Source organism: Limulus polyphemus, unplaced genomic scaffold (assembly GCF_000517525.1).
Source record: "Limulus polyphemus unplaced genomic scaffold, Limulus_polyphemus-2.1.2 Scaffold257, whole genome shotgun sequence".
NCBI lineage: Eukaryota > Metazoa > Arthropoda > Merostomata > Xiphosura > Limulidae > Limulus > Limulus polyphemus.
Genome location: NW_013665867.1, coordinates 174,693 through 191,569, shown reverse-complemented (window position 1 = coordinate 191,569; position 16,877 = coordinate 174,693). Strand labels below are relative to the sequence as shown.

The following is a 16,877-nucleotide window of genomic DNA, read 5'->3' as shown; positions in this document are numbered from 1 at the left end:
GTTTGACATCAATGTTCTTCCCTTTTCTACAGTTTGTTTGTATTTTTGTTAACAAATATAATAATAAAAAATGTTCGTTGTGGTAAACGAAATAATAATTTGATCGAAGTAAGAGTGTTTTTTTATTCCCGGTTTGTAAAAAAATCCTTACGTGATAGAAAAAAAATGAATATTATTTTCGAGATCTAAGTAGCTGAATTATGGAAAATCCGTTATTAAAAGCAAAATAGCTTTTATGGAGTTTAAATTCGCAGGCCTGTGTAATCATCAGATACACGTACTGGAGAAAGAAAAAACAAGAATTTACACCAAAAAAAAACGATGAACATTCCTTGAAAAAATGTGCTGACACCAATGAAGTATGCGATCAATAACAGTATGTCAAAAATGAACATTCAACCAGCTCAAATCATGAAGAATAATGAATTTTTCGGGGACTTCTCTATTGGTTTTACACAATCTATCCTATACTGGTGCTAGTATCTGAAGAACAGACATGACCTACCAGAGTAACGTAATAAAATATTCACTAGAATTCAGAGTATCTTCCAACCTGCAGAGAGTACAAATCCCAGAATACAGTTCCAGTAGCAATATATTCAAACATTCCTCTCGTACCAATCACACCGACGTGAAATGCAATTCAAAAGCTATTCCTCACGCCCGACAGCGTACAAAAACAAGTATCACACCGGTTGCAGGTCTCTTCTGAAGGAAACATAGCAGAAAGTTAATGTTTCGCGCTTTGCCCTCTCCTTAGTCAAATACGTCTACGACTATGCGTAGAATGTTACTGCACGGAGCCTCAAAACAAAAAAGTGTAAACACCATTCTCTGTTAAATTGGAAATGCGAAATAATTACGTCATCTCCTCGTGTCTCTCTCTCTCTTTCTTCAAACCTTGGTATTAACGATTAAAAACACCTCAACCATTTGCGCATCCAAAATCTGTTTCAACCAGTAATAACGTTATTTATTTCTTTGTAGTAAACCTGCTAATGCTCTCATTAAACGATGGTAAGCCTACAAGTTATTTGGAAATCTAAACTGTATTACCATCGCAACATTCAAAATTTCTCTAACTAAAATACAAAGTATAAAAGCAACCAATTATATAATTTGAGATGTTGAATTTTGTGAAATCAATGTGCATTTTAGCAAGCAACCAATTAAACTGGTCGTGTCAATCACATGACCTCGATTATGAATAAACTGTATTACCATAACAACGTTCAAAATTTCTCTAACTAAAATACAAAGTATAAAAGCAACCACTTATCTAATTTGACATGTTGAATTTTGTGAAATCAATGTGCATTTCAGCAAGCAACCAATTAAACTGGTCGTGTCAATCACATGACCTCGATTATGAATACTTAACAGGCAATAAATATACTTACAAAAACGAATTTTTTTTCCTTTTAGCGGGTCCTTTAGCACCGATAGAATAAACTGCTTACTTCGACCTGAAGAAAATAAAATAGAGCAAATTGCTACAATAAAAATATCAATACATGCAAATTAATACAAGTGAAGTAGGATGAAAAGGTTAAGTTTAAATGTTAACAAAAACAGCTAATCACTTACAATATGTGAAAAAGAATGAACTATTGGTGTCCCAATGAAACCCCGCAGATACAGGGCTTTGAAATAAAAAAAGTAAATGCAATGTTTATCCCATCCAGCTGACGGATATTCGAGGCTGGGAAGCCAGGCACGGCGCCATAGGTCACACGTGAGAGATCATGCGGATTAATCTAAAATAAAATTGTACATCTTAAATAAAGTATAATGGCGAGTAAAAAACGAGTTTCAGGGGCTTGGCTTGATTTATCTTTTGTTTCGGTCCACTCCTTTAAACACGCGTAAAGTATGTATGTGTCGCTTGGGTGGCCTGTACAACTTTGGTTAAAGAGTTCATCTTGATATGAAAATAGTTGAAAAACTTCTCTTAATTCGAAGTCTCGGAGATCAAAGAAGCTTTTATAAAATGTACGACACCTGATGTGATAGAAGCTAACTTCCAATAAAACAGTTTAAGTTATTCGCACAAAACAATTCAACTGTCTTGCCCGATAAAGTTTGCAGATCCGAAACACTATGAAATAATTCTGTTCATGTGTTTAGGTTCGTCAAGTTTCGGAGAATAACGTTGAGCCAGTTTAAGCCAAAAGATGAAGATGAAGCCATGTTAATGATGTCTTTTGACTTTTTCACATCCTAAGAACCCTAATAATCTGCAAGAAGTGAAAAAAGAAACGGCAAATAACTCCTCGAAACGTTTAACGCCCCATAAATTTCGTCTCACCAAAAAATAAAAATAATGACGAGAACATCAATAAATTTTGCAGGCAGTAACATCCATGTGAGTGAGTCTTGAGAAATAAATCAATTGGTCGCAGTTTTCTAAACGACTCTCTTAACCCCTAGCAGTAAGCTGTGGTAATAAAAACATTTAAATTGGTTAAACATTCATCAGTTTGAAAGGGTCTTGATTTCTTTACAACATCTGAATAATCGGACAGTTCACAAAGCCTAAACAGCATATGAATAACTGGCTAATTCATAAAGCCTACACAACATCTAAACACTGGCCAGTTCACAAAATCTAACTAGCATCTAAATATTAGTGAATTCACAAAGCCTAAACAACATCTGAACATTAGCCAATTCATGAAATACAAAAATCAAAACACTACCCAATACAAAATTTTAAACGCTAACAGGACATAAGCCAGTTCACAAAACCTAAACAGCATCTCAACTGTAGCCGATTCACAAAACCTAAACAGCAAAAGAACACTAGCTAATTCACAAATACTATCACCTAATTCTCTTTTTGTTCCTAAAGTGCCTTAACTATATATTTATTTACTGCTTAACACAGGATTACTGACGAAACCGGATTAACTTTTAAGTGCTCTGGGCCGAAAGAGAAGTCAAAAGATGGGCCTTTAACGTTAGTATGACGAGTAAATACAGTAACTTCTTGTTAAGAATATCGAGGAATTAAGCAGGGCAATGGCGCATCTTTTCCGAACTAATACATTATAACAAAGTGAAGAAAGGCAAAAAAAAAAACAACAAAAAAACACCGCAATAACTATAAAGTGCTGTGACAACAAAAGTAAATTGTGATAACATATACTGTAATTAACCAAAACTTTGAAAACAAATATATATTTAACTGCTACAAAAACAGTACCACTTTGACAAGCTCCACATCAGATGGACAACCTAATGAAGTTACACACCTTCTGTGTGTATGTGTGCAACACAACTAGTTAATCCTTCGTCCGCTTATCTTTATTTAAGCACAGAGACAGAAGGTTAAAATATCGTAAAAAAAAAGACATTTCCAGCATCCCTGTGATAAAATGTAGCTTTCAAATAGCATCTATATATTGTCTTCAAATTGTCAGTTTAAGTGGCAAACCGCAGAATCCGATTCATGAATATATTTCATTTTATAACAGTTCTGCCAATAAGATTACTGTTTTTATTAGGTAAAAAAAAAGGGTTACGCCCCTTTTTCACCATTTGTGCCTTTCGATTCTTTATTACCAAGCAAAGTTAAAACCAAACAATAAAACGATATTATACCCTGAATATTATCAACGAAATGCTCGTTACTGTGTCCATAAAAAGCTTAAAAACACAGAGCTTTAACAAGCAGAATAAAAACGGCCGTTAACGATCACTAAAGAGAAAATCCAGAGCTTTGAGTACTAGTTATCTATCTACAGTCGAATTTTCAACTAACAAGAAAATTTATTTTTGAACACTTCTTGAAAAGACACATGAATCGTTTTATTACAGCCTACTAGCAAAACGTACAGTGTTCACCTTTCAGGTGGATCATCTTCAAGTTAACAAAACGGTTCTGCAGAACCAATCGAGCTTACTTATCGCAGCTCTACAAAACACCGATTTAACGACCGTACAGCAGAGAGTTAACAAGGATGCTAAATCCTCCTCGGGCCAAATAGCCTAAAATGCGGGCCGGGCTTTATAATTCCCGTTATCGGGTCCACCCTTACCAAGGGCGACTCCAGCCTGATATGTCATTCAGATCTTTCATTTGCTGCTCAGTATGCTGAACTTTTTAGGTGGATCAAAAGATTTCAAACCATATAGTTCTTGCCACTTAACCCCCCTCTTATAAACGGAGCCCAACAAGAGAAGGAAAGAAATCTTCGTGTCAAATATCATGCCTTTTTCACTTTGTACTTACTTACTGGAATGCAGAGTTGTACCTTAAGACAAACTGCACCATTTAATTAATCCCTCTAAAGGACCCATTCTTGTTTGTCTTCCTTCAGTCTATGTAAAGCATTCCATACCAAAGACATCATTACGATCCCCTCAACCCGCATTTGAAAGAATGAACAAAGCAATACAGAAAATAAGCGATATTTGAAGACAAAAATACGATTCCCAATAACCCCCACTGTTTGAGTATGAGTACACACACTGTTATACACAGTCATCCAAACTTTATGATATGGACAGTACCTCCCTCTCACTTGGACGAAACCGAGTTGATCTAATCTATACATGCATCTTGCTTAGTTGTAAAATGTGGACATCTCTGTAAAGACAGTTTTGTGTTATTGTTTGTTAAACGCGTTTGCTCTTTAACAGAATAAAATCAAGTGAAATTACTTGCAATAAAATAATAACGTAAGAAGACTTGGTAATCTCGAGTGCTTTAGGAAGACCTACCCACCTTCAGCAGTTATAAAAAGTGTTAGTCTGTTAGTTTGCGATTTTTGCTATTCTACGCGCTTTGATGAACAATGAGCCCGGCATGACCAGGTGGTTAGGGCGTTCAACTCGCAATCTGCTGGTCGCGGGTTCGAATCCCCGTCACACTAAACATGCTCGCCCTTGCAGCCGCGGGGGCGTTATAATGTGACGGTCAATCCCACTATTCGTTGGTAAAAGATTAGCCCAAGAGTTGGCGGTGGGTGGTGATGACTAGCTGCCTTCCCTCTAGTCTTACACTGCTAAATTAGGGACGGCTAGCGCAGATAGCCCTCGTGTAGCTTTGCGCGAAATTCAAAACAAACAAACAATTGATGAAGTGTCTCGGAACTGCACAGACAAACGCACAGGTTTACGAAATACAAACTGCAAAGTTGGTGAATTTCGTAAGACAAGTTTAGCTGTTTTAATAAGTCAACACAACATATTTGAAATTAAAGGCAGAGTAGCCTTTGTACCCTCCTACTCAAGTAGGAAGTTCAAAGGAGGACTGTTAACATAATCACACTAGATTTGAACGTGCTTTATAATAATGTTTTGAATAGATATGCACGAGAAAACGTTATTGTTCATTGCAATATGTAATATTATTCTTGCTGCATGACGATCAATTATGTGCACTTACATATAACAAGATACATATCTGTTTATAAGGTATGGTAGATTAATACTTACGTTAATTTATATGCTGACGTTTATATTGATGAGAATTGTCAATATTTTTGGTTTTGGTTTGTTTTTAATTTCGCGCAAAGCTACACGAGGGCTATCAGCGATATTCGTTCCTAATTAATCAGTGATAGACTAAAGGGAAGGCAGCTAGTCAACACCACTCACCGCCAAGAGTTGGGCTACTCTTTTATCAAAGAACAGTGGGATTGAGCGTCACATTATAACGCCCCTACGGCTGAAAGGGCGAGCACGTTCGGTGACTGGAACTCGTACCCGCGACCCTCAGATTGCGTGTCGAGCGCCCTTACCACCAGGCCATCCCAAGTCCCTAGTTTATCTGGCAACTCAAACAAAGCGTGTTTCACAGACCCAATACGCGTACCGCCAATATCTAATATTCAATAATCTTGAATTCCTAGAACATTTGAAACATAAATAGCATCAACAACACCCGAACGTACATGTTCACTTGTTTTAACCAAGAAATATCAAAACCGAGTAGAAAACAGACAACTGTAACAGTCCAGAAAAAAAGGTTCCGCAGAACAACTTTTACCAATGTTAGCTCGAATTTACTTGTATGAATGTATAAGATTGGAGCTCAGTCAATCTATTTAAATTAACAAAGCAATGGCGCTATCTCGATAGTGTAAGATCAAGGAAATCAGTACCTGAACAAGTTTTCAACTCGACACAAAGTTCTTTATAAGGGATCTTGAGAACACAGTAACTCTCATATATAATTTAAAATATACAGTACGTTTCCCGTGATACAAAGACACCATGCAAGATAAAAATAAGATTAACAACAACAAGCACTCTGGATAGTAGACCGGAAGAAGGAAGGTCCTCCATCTTCCGAAAGCGTGCGGGATATCGGGTTTCTTATTATATGACTATACTATAACCCTGGTAGTGTCCCAAGTGAAGATTGCCATCCTAATTAGTTTTACGAAGCAAGATGGTAGCGTTTTGATTCAGTGCCATATGGTCAGGATATTAATATTTTTTACGTATACTAAAAACTGAAAATTCAGTAACTGTTTCAAAAAACCAGAGGGGGGAAAAAAAGCTTCAGTGTCCGTCCTTAGACAAAGGAGTAATCGTGTGTGTCAAAAGATTGAGGTACCACGAGTTAAAAGTACGTATTATGGCTACACCTCAACTCAGTCCGTTTAGAATCGCTAAACAAAAGTACAAGAACTTCTTCCTTATTGAGAGAATCGTCAATATTTCAACAATTTTTGGGGTTTGGTTTTGGTTTGTGTTGAATATCGCGCAAAGTCTACACGAGGGCTATCTGCGCTAGCTCTTCTTAATTTAACAGCGATGGAGTAGAGGGAAGGCAGCTAATCAACACCACCCACCGCCAAATCTTGGGCTATTCTTTTAGCAACGGAACTGGGCGTCATCTTATAACGCCTCCACGGCTGAAAGGGCGAGATTGTACGATGATGGAAATTCGAATCTGCGACCCTCAGATAGCGAGTCGAGCGACTTAACTAACCACCAGACCATGTAAGTGCCCTTTTTCCAACAGATTTTAATTATCCTAACGATATTGTAATACAGCCTCAAAAGTCTTTAAAAGCAAAAATAACACCTGCCCACGTCAATGAACCTTCTGCTTCCCTTTTACGTCGAAACCCAGTTGAAGTTTCAATATTTCATTCTCACACACGTTTATATTTGCGTATTTTATACATCTGTTCGGATAGATGGTTGAACTAATTATATTCATGGCCATCTGGGTTCTTTGTCCTCAAAGTTACTGAACCCGTAAGTAATATAAACAGATTGCGTGGCCGTTAATGTACCCCGCTTAAGACAACACACTTATTTTACATAGTGCGATTATTAAATACACCGGACTTTGATAGCTTGAATATATGTACCTTAATATAATATTAACCATATGTTTTCCGGCGAACTTCGCAATTGCGGAAAAATTCTCCTTGTAAGAAGATAAGTGTATATAACGACTTTTGCTTTCTTGCCCAACCGTCCACCATGTGCTTCTTTCTGTACGTTTTATTGGTTGATTATAATAAACATATTTAAAAAGTAATTTGAATAAATTTGCGCTTTAACAACTATAGGTATATTTTGAATAAACACGAACGCATTGTGTTTGCACAACAGCTGTTCTACAAGAGCTGTTCGAACATGCGATTCTGTGAGGGTCGTTTGCTTTGTATCATCGTTTTATTTTTAACTACGTAATTTATGCATACTTGGGTGGGTTTTAGTACGTCGTATACTTCTTACTTTCCATTACACCCACGTAATATTTTGTGATAACTTCCTTCTTTCACTTCCCATTCGCTCGCTTCTATTTATAGTTCTTATACCTGTTTCACGTGCGCCCACCTTTAAATTCACTGCTCTTTTTCTTCATATGGTTTAGGCTTTTGAACCTGGTCACTATACACAAAGAGCGCTGACTTGACTCCTCCCATTCGGACATCAACGTGACTTGCCAGAAGACTTTCCCACGCGCAACACGATCCTTCCCATTCCTAACATGTTTCCAGCTTTAGTCCATACAAACAGGAACAGCTTTTTCCAAACACAGTTTTGGTCGAACGTAAACCATAGTCAGGATAAATATACTTACGAGTCCGGACACGTCCACGTGGTGGTATGCCAAGAACAATGCTAACTACCATTATACCTTTTAGATACATATGCTCAATTTTAAATACTTACTTTTTAATAAACGATTATAAAAATAAGTCTGGAAACAGTCTCAAAAAATATACAATAAAATACTAAATAACTTTCTATACGGGATAAAATAAAAAACTCCGACGAGACTGGAAACAGTCTCATTTTTAGAATTGTGTACAAGAAATGGCGGTTTAAAACAAAGGCGAGTTTTTAACATATGTGTATCAGATTTAAAACGATGCGGTCAGTGACACGTATTTAAAACACAAACTATGGGCTCCCACTTATACAAACAAATAGTTAATCGAAAAAAAATAAAAGTCATAAAACATAAGCATTTATCGAACTTTCGCAAAATTAGACAGGTTCTTTACAACGTTACTACGATTAGGTAGGTTCTTTACAACGTTACTACGATTAGGCAGGTTCTTTACAACGTTATTACGATTAGGTAGGTTCTTTACAACGTTACTACGATTAGGTAGGTTCTTTCCGACGTTACTACGATTAGGTCTTCTTTCCGACGTTACTACGATTAGGTCTTCTTTACAACGTTACTACGATTAGGTCTTCTTTACAACGTTACTACGATTAGGTCTTCTTTACAACGTTACTACGATTAGGTCTTCTTTCCGACGTCCAAGAATAATGCCAATTATTACCTGTTCAATTTTATAACTTACTTCCTCCTCCTCCCCCTTTTTTTAAAAAATATGTACCACGCTTAATAACAACAATGGTAGAGAACATGACTACCGTTGGAAACAGTGCAACTTCAAGTCCGACAAAATCTCTATTTATTCAACAAGGGCGTAATCGATGTTCCTTTGAACGCTGACTTGCTAAACCAGACAAACTAAGGTTTCTAAATGTTACTCTTATTTATTTACATTCACTCAAACCTTCCCACGTGTCTTTGGCATATATTTTTAACCACGATACCACACACGATTGCGCCATGTACATGGGTATCCGCAGAAAATATTCCAGGGAGGGGAAGGTTTTCCATGGGGGATGGGGGTGGGGAGTAGTGTGAAATTGTGAATTGAATAAAAAAATCATATACATATGCCGAATGAATAAAGAAAGAATTATGTTTCTCATTTTACAGGGGGGCGTGTGCCACCCCCCCCCCCACACACGGATGCTACATTTCGCTTTAAGTACTTATCGTCCTCGCTCTCACCAAGCTGAAGTGTTCTATTTATTTTTCACGTGTTTACTTCAAAAATAGGTCCACAAATTATTAATTATTAATCTTAAAGGAGAGGTAACTGCATTAACGAATTTGAAACATTGTTTCGAATATGTGAAACTGTATGTGTGTTTGGGGATGAAACGTCAAATATATTCATAGAAAAAACAAACAAACAAAACTGAAAAGACCTACAGTTTTCATTCCATTTAATAAACACACATGGCGGGTCCTCAGTTTCACACTCTCAGTATTTGCTCCGTATTCTGGGTAGTTTACCCATGCTCTGTGATATCGATTACACACCCATGTTCAACAGGTAGTAATCGTTATCAAGACAAAGCACGTGTTTAGTTGCGATAGTCGACGGTGCGTTCATTATACGAAGGGCTTCCGAAATGCACTCTACGTAACGTGTTTGTCAATTTCAATTTTTTTGCCGGACGGCCTGAAATGGGAGCGTACGCCTGCGCAGAGAAAGTGTTTGCTACTAACTGGTGTGACATACAATCTTTGATGCTTTAAGTGTTCTCAGAATTCGTGTTTCAAAGTTCACTGTGTAAACCATTTCATATTAATAATTGTAATATTTGCTTTGCTCGCTAATAAATCAGAAAATCTTTAGAAAAACAAAAAAGTTGTATTTTTACGTATTAGTGCATTGAGTTGTATTTTTACGTATTGGTTCCAGTATATATATATTGAAATTGACGACTTAAGCAATATTACATGTATAAGTACACCTATCGTTTAGTTACTTTACCTTACAATTACGTCGGTCTGCATGATATTTCATAAACGTAAATAATACTTCAGTGACAACAAATGGATTCTTAAAAACCAATTAAATACTTTCTGAAAAGTTAAAAAATTGACCAACTTTTAGAGTGTCGCCAATTACAGGAATAATGTAGTGTTACTTAGATACAGCTAGTTTAAAATCAACCGCCCCTCAGAGGCACAGCGGTAAGTCAGCGGACTTGTAAAGCTAAAAACCGGGTTTCGATACCCACGGTGGGCACAGCACAGGTAGTCCATTGTGCTTAACTACAAAAACAAACCAAAAATCAACCACAAGAAATGAAGTCACAAAGTTACTATTGCGTTGGAATAGAGCGAGAACAAAATAGAATAAAAAAAATTAAATTTTCAAAGTATATTCATTCCTCTTCGCTTTGCCTGGAAAAAATATTTATTCCAGTTTTTTAAAGTAGACCACATTCACACTTATAAATATGTATTAGCCAGTAACACAAGCTAGTAAAAAGAAAAGAAAGGCGTTTAAATGGGTTTCACTGGTAAACAATTTACGTCCTATTATTCACATTTAAACTTATCTGGTCAGGTTAAATACCGATCTAGGTTGATCAAGCACGCACAAAATGAACACCTAAAGGGCGTATTCGGGGCTCTTGTTTTTTGACAATTAAATGTATCCTTCAAAGGTCGGCTAGCTCAGTAAACAGAACATCGACCTTGCACACAGTGTGGAAAAACAACACGATCTGGACCGGTTTCTATGGTTACACCCCTTTCTTTGTACACGTGGTATACTAGCGTATGTGATCACGACAAAGCGTTATTTTCCCAAGACTACATGGGTTATTACACTTTCTTTTATTCTCCCCCCAGCATTTCAAGAATTCCAATAAACGACCTGTACAGTAAATACCTGTCTAACACACAACATTCCAACTCACAAGAATACTGAGATACAAATGGTTGACTTAGAATATTATGCAGAAAAATCACACTTTATATAAAGCTTGGCAATGCAATTAATACACATAGAGAGACAAAAGAAACTTAAAGGAGAAACTAGACAGGTCAATGGTAGCACTCTGTACATGATTACAATACCGTGGACCAACGCTTCCCAAAGTGTGGGGCGTCCCCCCCCCCAGATAGCCCAAATTTATCTCTTGAGTCAATAGCGTAAAAATACAAAAGTAAGCGTTTTAATATTTCGTTTTTAATTAACGAAAATAATTAGTAATTATGACCACACACATATAGCATTTTAGTGTATATCCGTGTATTATATCCCGTCACTTAACTCACTATTTCACTCGCTTAAAGAAAGAAAGGGGTACAAGAAGCTACTTTTATTAAAGAGGAGCGAGAATAACAACATTTGGGGAAATGCTGCAGTAGGCCCCCTTTTTGTTTTGTGAAGTTCATTATACCACTCACACAACATTTACAATTATGACTCGAGGCATACGTAAAGGGTAGGGCGAGAAGTCGTATTGATGAAGTAGACATACATACAGAAAGTTGGAAAAAGTTGTGCATATATACATATAAAGCGAGAGTAATTGTGTATAGAAGGAATCACATTGTAATAATACAATAGTAAACTGACAAACAATGAAGTGTATACTACGTTTAGACAGAACGTTTGTCATTGTTATACCTGAAGAAAACAGACCAATGTAGTATGTTCCCTAAAATAAAAACATTTCATTATGCGATGGATTAAGATTGCCTTTATCGTACATGGGAAGGTCTTTCAGATTTCTGTATAGCAGTTCGAATGGATAAAGAAAAATTTGCATAATTCAGTTTTCGCGGAGGAAGAGAGAAATTAAGAATTTCATTATGCTTATAAATCGTTGTTTGTCAGTTTACTAGCAAGAGTATTTCAATGAACCTTTGATGAAACCAGAGCCTAACATATAAATCCTTTTCTGTTCAGTTAAAAGTTCTGTGATTTCCGGCAAAAAAAAAAAGACATCTTTCAGCCAAGTCCCCTCAGAGGTTCAGAGAGACCCGGGCCACTTCTATCTTTTGAGGAGTCTTCAGAGCATCAATATCAGTTCCAACACGTCGGCCCCTGCCATCACAGTTTTTAAGGCTAAAGTCACCTGAACGAAATTTCCTGAACCATCGTTGACACTTACAAGCGTTCAAACGTTTCCATAAACTTCTGTGATAGCTTTTGTGGCTACAGAGACGTCGTTTCCCTTCTTGTATTCAAACAGAAATACATGCCGAATGTGTATCTCGTCGTGTGCCATCACTATAAGGAATTGGGAGTATACTAAACTTTACACATTATATCGCTACACTAACGTGACATTTAGGCGGTTCGTTAAACTATTATACGTGATGTACGTTTTTTGAGGAGTGGTTAATGAAAATGTTCCAAAACGCGACAGTAATTTCTTGACGACCTTATAGAATTTGCTGGTCTAAGACGAGTGTGTGTGTGTGTGTCACATTTTGGTCTGATTGGGGGGGGACATAAAAACAAGTCGCGAAACTTAACAGATGCAAAAAAATAGCATGTCTAAGTTTGAGGTCCCCTTTGAGCTTAAGGCCCGCGCCATATGCTTCCCTTCCCATGTATAATTGGCCTTACTTATAAGTTAGCTATATATAACAAGTATTCTGTCAACAAGCATACATTACAATACGAAGTAAAAAAGTGACAAATAGCAGCTTTTGAAATTGTAAGATGATGCAACATGGTGACAAAATACATGTGCAAAAAGGACAAGTCCCGCCCAAAGCTTCACCGGAAGTAAATCACCACTCTAACCGGAAACAGTCCACCACTCTACCAGCGACTTGCCAAACCGTGAACACTTTCCGACTAATCTGTACATGGGAATGTAACAAAAACAAACAAGTTTGCTGTTAGTTTTACTTTTTTATTTTTGCCAGTAAGAAACGTGAAGCTTTTAAGTATAAATTACTGTTGTAAAATTTCTTTTTTATGTACACATAATAGAATCATGGAAATAAACGATAACAATCGGGTCAGTGTTCATTTAAATAGCTTATTTCATACAATAATACACATTTACCATGTCAGTACGTATTCTCCAGGTTTGAAAGTAAAAATAAGAAAATTAAAAGTAAACTTAGTGGTGTGGTTAACTTCTTCCAAACAAAGAAACAACCCTGTCTAGATTATAATTTCGTTTTCCCACCAGTATATATTTGACAGAGAAGACAGATTAATAATCGTCTCAGAACACGTGCAACTGACCACATACCAGGATACACGTGTGCACGGCTATCATATCAAATGACAAGACATAAAATCTATATAACTGAAGGGTTCATCACCAACAATTAACAACTTTGTTTGTCAGGCTTGAAACATCCAATTGATCCCCCAGACACGCTAGGGCAACGAATAAATTACTAACACTTCAGTACACAGGGCTGGATTAAGACCACACTAAGCCCATAGGGAACTTCTTTTCTGAGGGCGGGTCCACTTTTCTTCATTTTTTGCATTAAAATTCTATCAATCAAAATAACCTTTACTATAACGCCTTTAAAATGCTATAGTTTCTACGTTAAAACATTATCTGAGGAGGCTATAATGGCACATGTTATGTGCTGTATCAGTTATATCACATGGAAGCCGTCCAAAAGGGATACTTAGGCCTATTCTCTTCACACACGTACAATGTCCCTAGAAGGGGTTCCTTGTTCATAAAGGCACGTGTTACGTGCTATATTAATCATGTCATATGGACACCGTCCAAAGAGGGATACGGACTCTACACACACAGTATTCCTAAACGTGGATTTCCTTGTTCATAAAGGCACGTGTTACGTGCTATATTAATCATGTCATATGGACACCGTCCAAAGAGGGATACGGACTCTACACACACAGTATTCCTAAACGTGGATTTCCTTGTTCATAAAGGCACATGTCATATGGATGCCGTCCAAAGAGGGATATTGAGTCTCTGTAGAAAGCTGAACTTTCAATTCCTTTACAATCGTTAAAAAGAGAACATGAACGGTATATTCCTGGTCTGTTGTATTCTAAATAGAGTACGAGGTTAATATACTTATAAAAGGCCAATACACCAGAACGTCAACCTCCAACTCGAAAGTGAAATCCAAGCTTCGAGTTTCAAATAATGTGGGAGAACACATGAAAAGCATGTTTCGAGACTTGTCGTAGACATGCCACACATTTCACACATGTCGTAGACATGCCACACATTTCTGCCATGCCACACATTTCGTTCAACGAGGAAGAAGCAATATAAACGATCTTTGACAGATATGGCGTAGGTTGTGTTCTTCATTTACATTAACATCGAAATTCAACATTTGACGAATAGAAGCATACAACAAAGAAAAAAAAAGGCAAGCCATTAAAAAAAAAGAATTTATACGACAAAACAATGGAGCCACAAGTTCGTAAGTTAAAAACTTCCACTTGTAAGATAAGCATTATGTATAATATATTCATATAATTACATTATACATTATAACATGAACACATATATATAGGTTCAATAATGTTAATACCTTCAGTAAATATTTGGGGTAAGAGCTTGAGAGGTAACAACCTCCTTACCAAAGAAAGGTAACCGTCATACCTAATAAATCTAGTGAATTTTTACAAAAGGTTTCATGACTTGATGGAAGAACATCTCCCCACCCCCTTACAAAATATCCATGGATCCGCCCTTGAATATTGAAAGTGTGACAAGTAAATCAACACAGACAAATCGCTGGTGAATACAAGGGGGAATGGGTTGAGGGGTAGCATCACCACCCTTTCCGGTGGATTATGGAAAAAAGAAACTCTCAGGCCTAATAAGCAAATCGAATTTTTATTAAAAGGTTTTATGACTTGGTGGAAGAACACCACCCCTTACCAAAAATCGTGGATCCGCCCCCTGAATACTAATACTAGCAGATAGGTGTGATAATTAACATTAACACAGGCAAATACGTACGATAATGCAGTAATATAGGTGCGATAAGTAACTGTAAAACTGGCATACATATAGAAATATTAAAGTTACATTATCCTAAGCCAATAGCACATCAAAAGAAACACAGAGAATGATAAAAGTAGTTTTGTTTTGTTGTTTTTTAGCTTGGCCACCTTTGACCTCGGAAGGTCAAAACCATATGAAAATTGTTTTTCTTTAAAAAAAAAGAGACTACGTTGAAATCCCGAACTGTATCAGTTCGAAACACGTGGAATTCAGTGTTAAAATACTACACGTGGGATTTCTTCCAACAACATTGATAACTTGATACACATAATCCCGGCCGGCTGTATCTTTTATAGCTCAACAGTTAGCGCTATAATAAGGAAATTTTGTTTTGCCAATTTTCTATTTTGCATATAATCAGAGACTGAGAGATTGTCACAAACGTGACACACTTTGCCATAAAAAATGTTTATTTACGTACTTTATACTCTCTGCCAAACTAACTTTCGTTATTTGTTACAAAATAACTTGAATTTGGATTCAACTGTAAAGACCACTCTCCTCCAGCTTTGATCATCCCATTATCTAAAGTCAGATGTCCAGTTAATCCTTTTGGTCTGGTTATCTCTCCTATGCAATGGTTTTTTGAGCAGCTACACATTTGTCGAAGGAACTTCTTCGTAATATGCATATTTTTGTTCTGGGGGTAAAATTAACACGTAACTTACAGTAAGGTCATTAACATCTCAACTCTGTTATCCTGTATCACGTAAAGAACATATGCTGAATTACCCAGCAGCACTTTTGAAGAGTTAGGGCTTTCTATCTTGACTGCTTCTGCTATCAACAGTACTAGTTTCAGGAACCCACTTTATAGAGATTTTGTACATCTACTACTAAAACATGCCATTTCGCCGCATGAAGTAGCCTTCACTGACAATTTTGTCTAGGAACTAAAGTGTATTCACCATGCTATTGCTGGGAACAGTATCCCTGCCTGTACTTTTATAGACAGCGCTGGTGTGGCATTGTCTGATTGGTTGGTCAACACGTGACTGTGCTCTGGTGCGATTCATTTTCATACCATAGAGGGAGGGGGGGGGGCAGCTCGATAATAAATGCATTATGTTCACCGTTTTCCATGATTATTTCAAATACTATATATATATAAACGCGAATGATAGCTGTCTTTCCATTAAGTTTATGAGCATAAGCTCTGTACATATAGATTTCGCTTTGCGTTGCTAATCGGCTTTATTTACTTCACTTGCTCTAAGCTGCATATCCAATGGGATTTTAACTCATTGGTTTCCATGGTAACATCTGCTTGAGAAAGTACGTACTACCTGAGTGTTGTGTATGTAATGCGGTAAGGGCCGGATGTGTGCTTATTGATCATCTGGTTTTTGTCACAGAGCTATAGATTTATACAATCAGCCTTTAGGTTTTAACGTATAAATGTGGTTAAGAAGGCCTTAAAATGTTATGGTTTTGTTTTCGTCTATTGACAACTAAAGCAACCTTTAATGAAAGTAATAAGTTTCATTTTCTTTACGACACACTGTGAGGGTTGGCAACGTGTTAGATCCTTTCGGGTACTTTTACGTTTGCAAACACAGGACATAATGACGTTTACCATGGCAACGGTGCCAGTTTACAGCTTTTAGTGAAAGGTAGTTGTTGAGAGTCTCCTCGTAACTACTGTGTTATTGAACTTTTTCATTTATCTGTTTTGATGGCAAGAAGTATTTTGTTAAGATATTGCACGGTGTCTACTAATAACTAAACATGAATTACTTTTACAGCTATTTTTTTATTGTCCAAATTATATGTACAGCTGTCAGAACTGTAAATAAATTCTGAAT

At 36.8% G+C, this 16,877-nt stretch overlaps 1 protein-coding gene across 2 annotated transcripts in view; it reads right to left on the bottom strand.

The window, feature by feature from the left end:
* LOC106478874 (plexin-A2-like) overlaps positions 1 to 16,877 on the bottom strand; it is a 231,546-nt gene that overhangs the window by 128,890 nt on the left and 85,779 nt on the right. For both annotated transcript variants that reach the window (XM_022382550.1, XM_013939446.2), the window contains exon 2: positions 1,401 to 1,466. The gene's annotated coding sequence lies outside the window, so the exon portion shown is untranslated. The remainder of the gene's footprint in view (positions 1 to 1,400; positions 1,467 to 16,877) is intronic.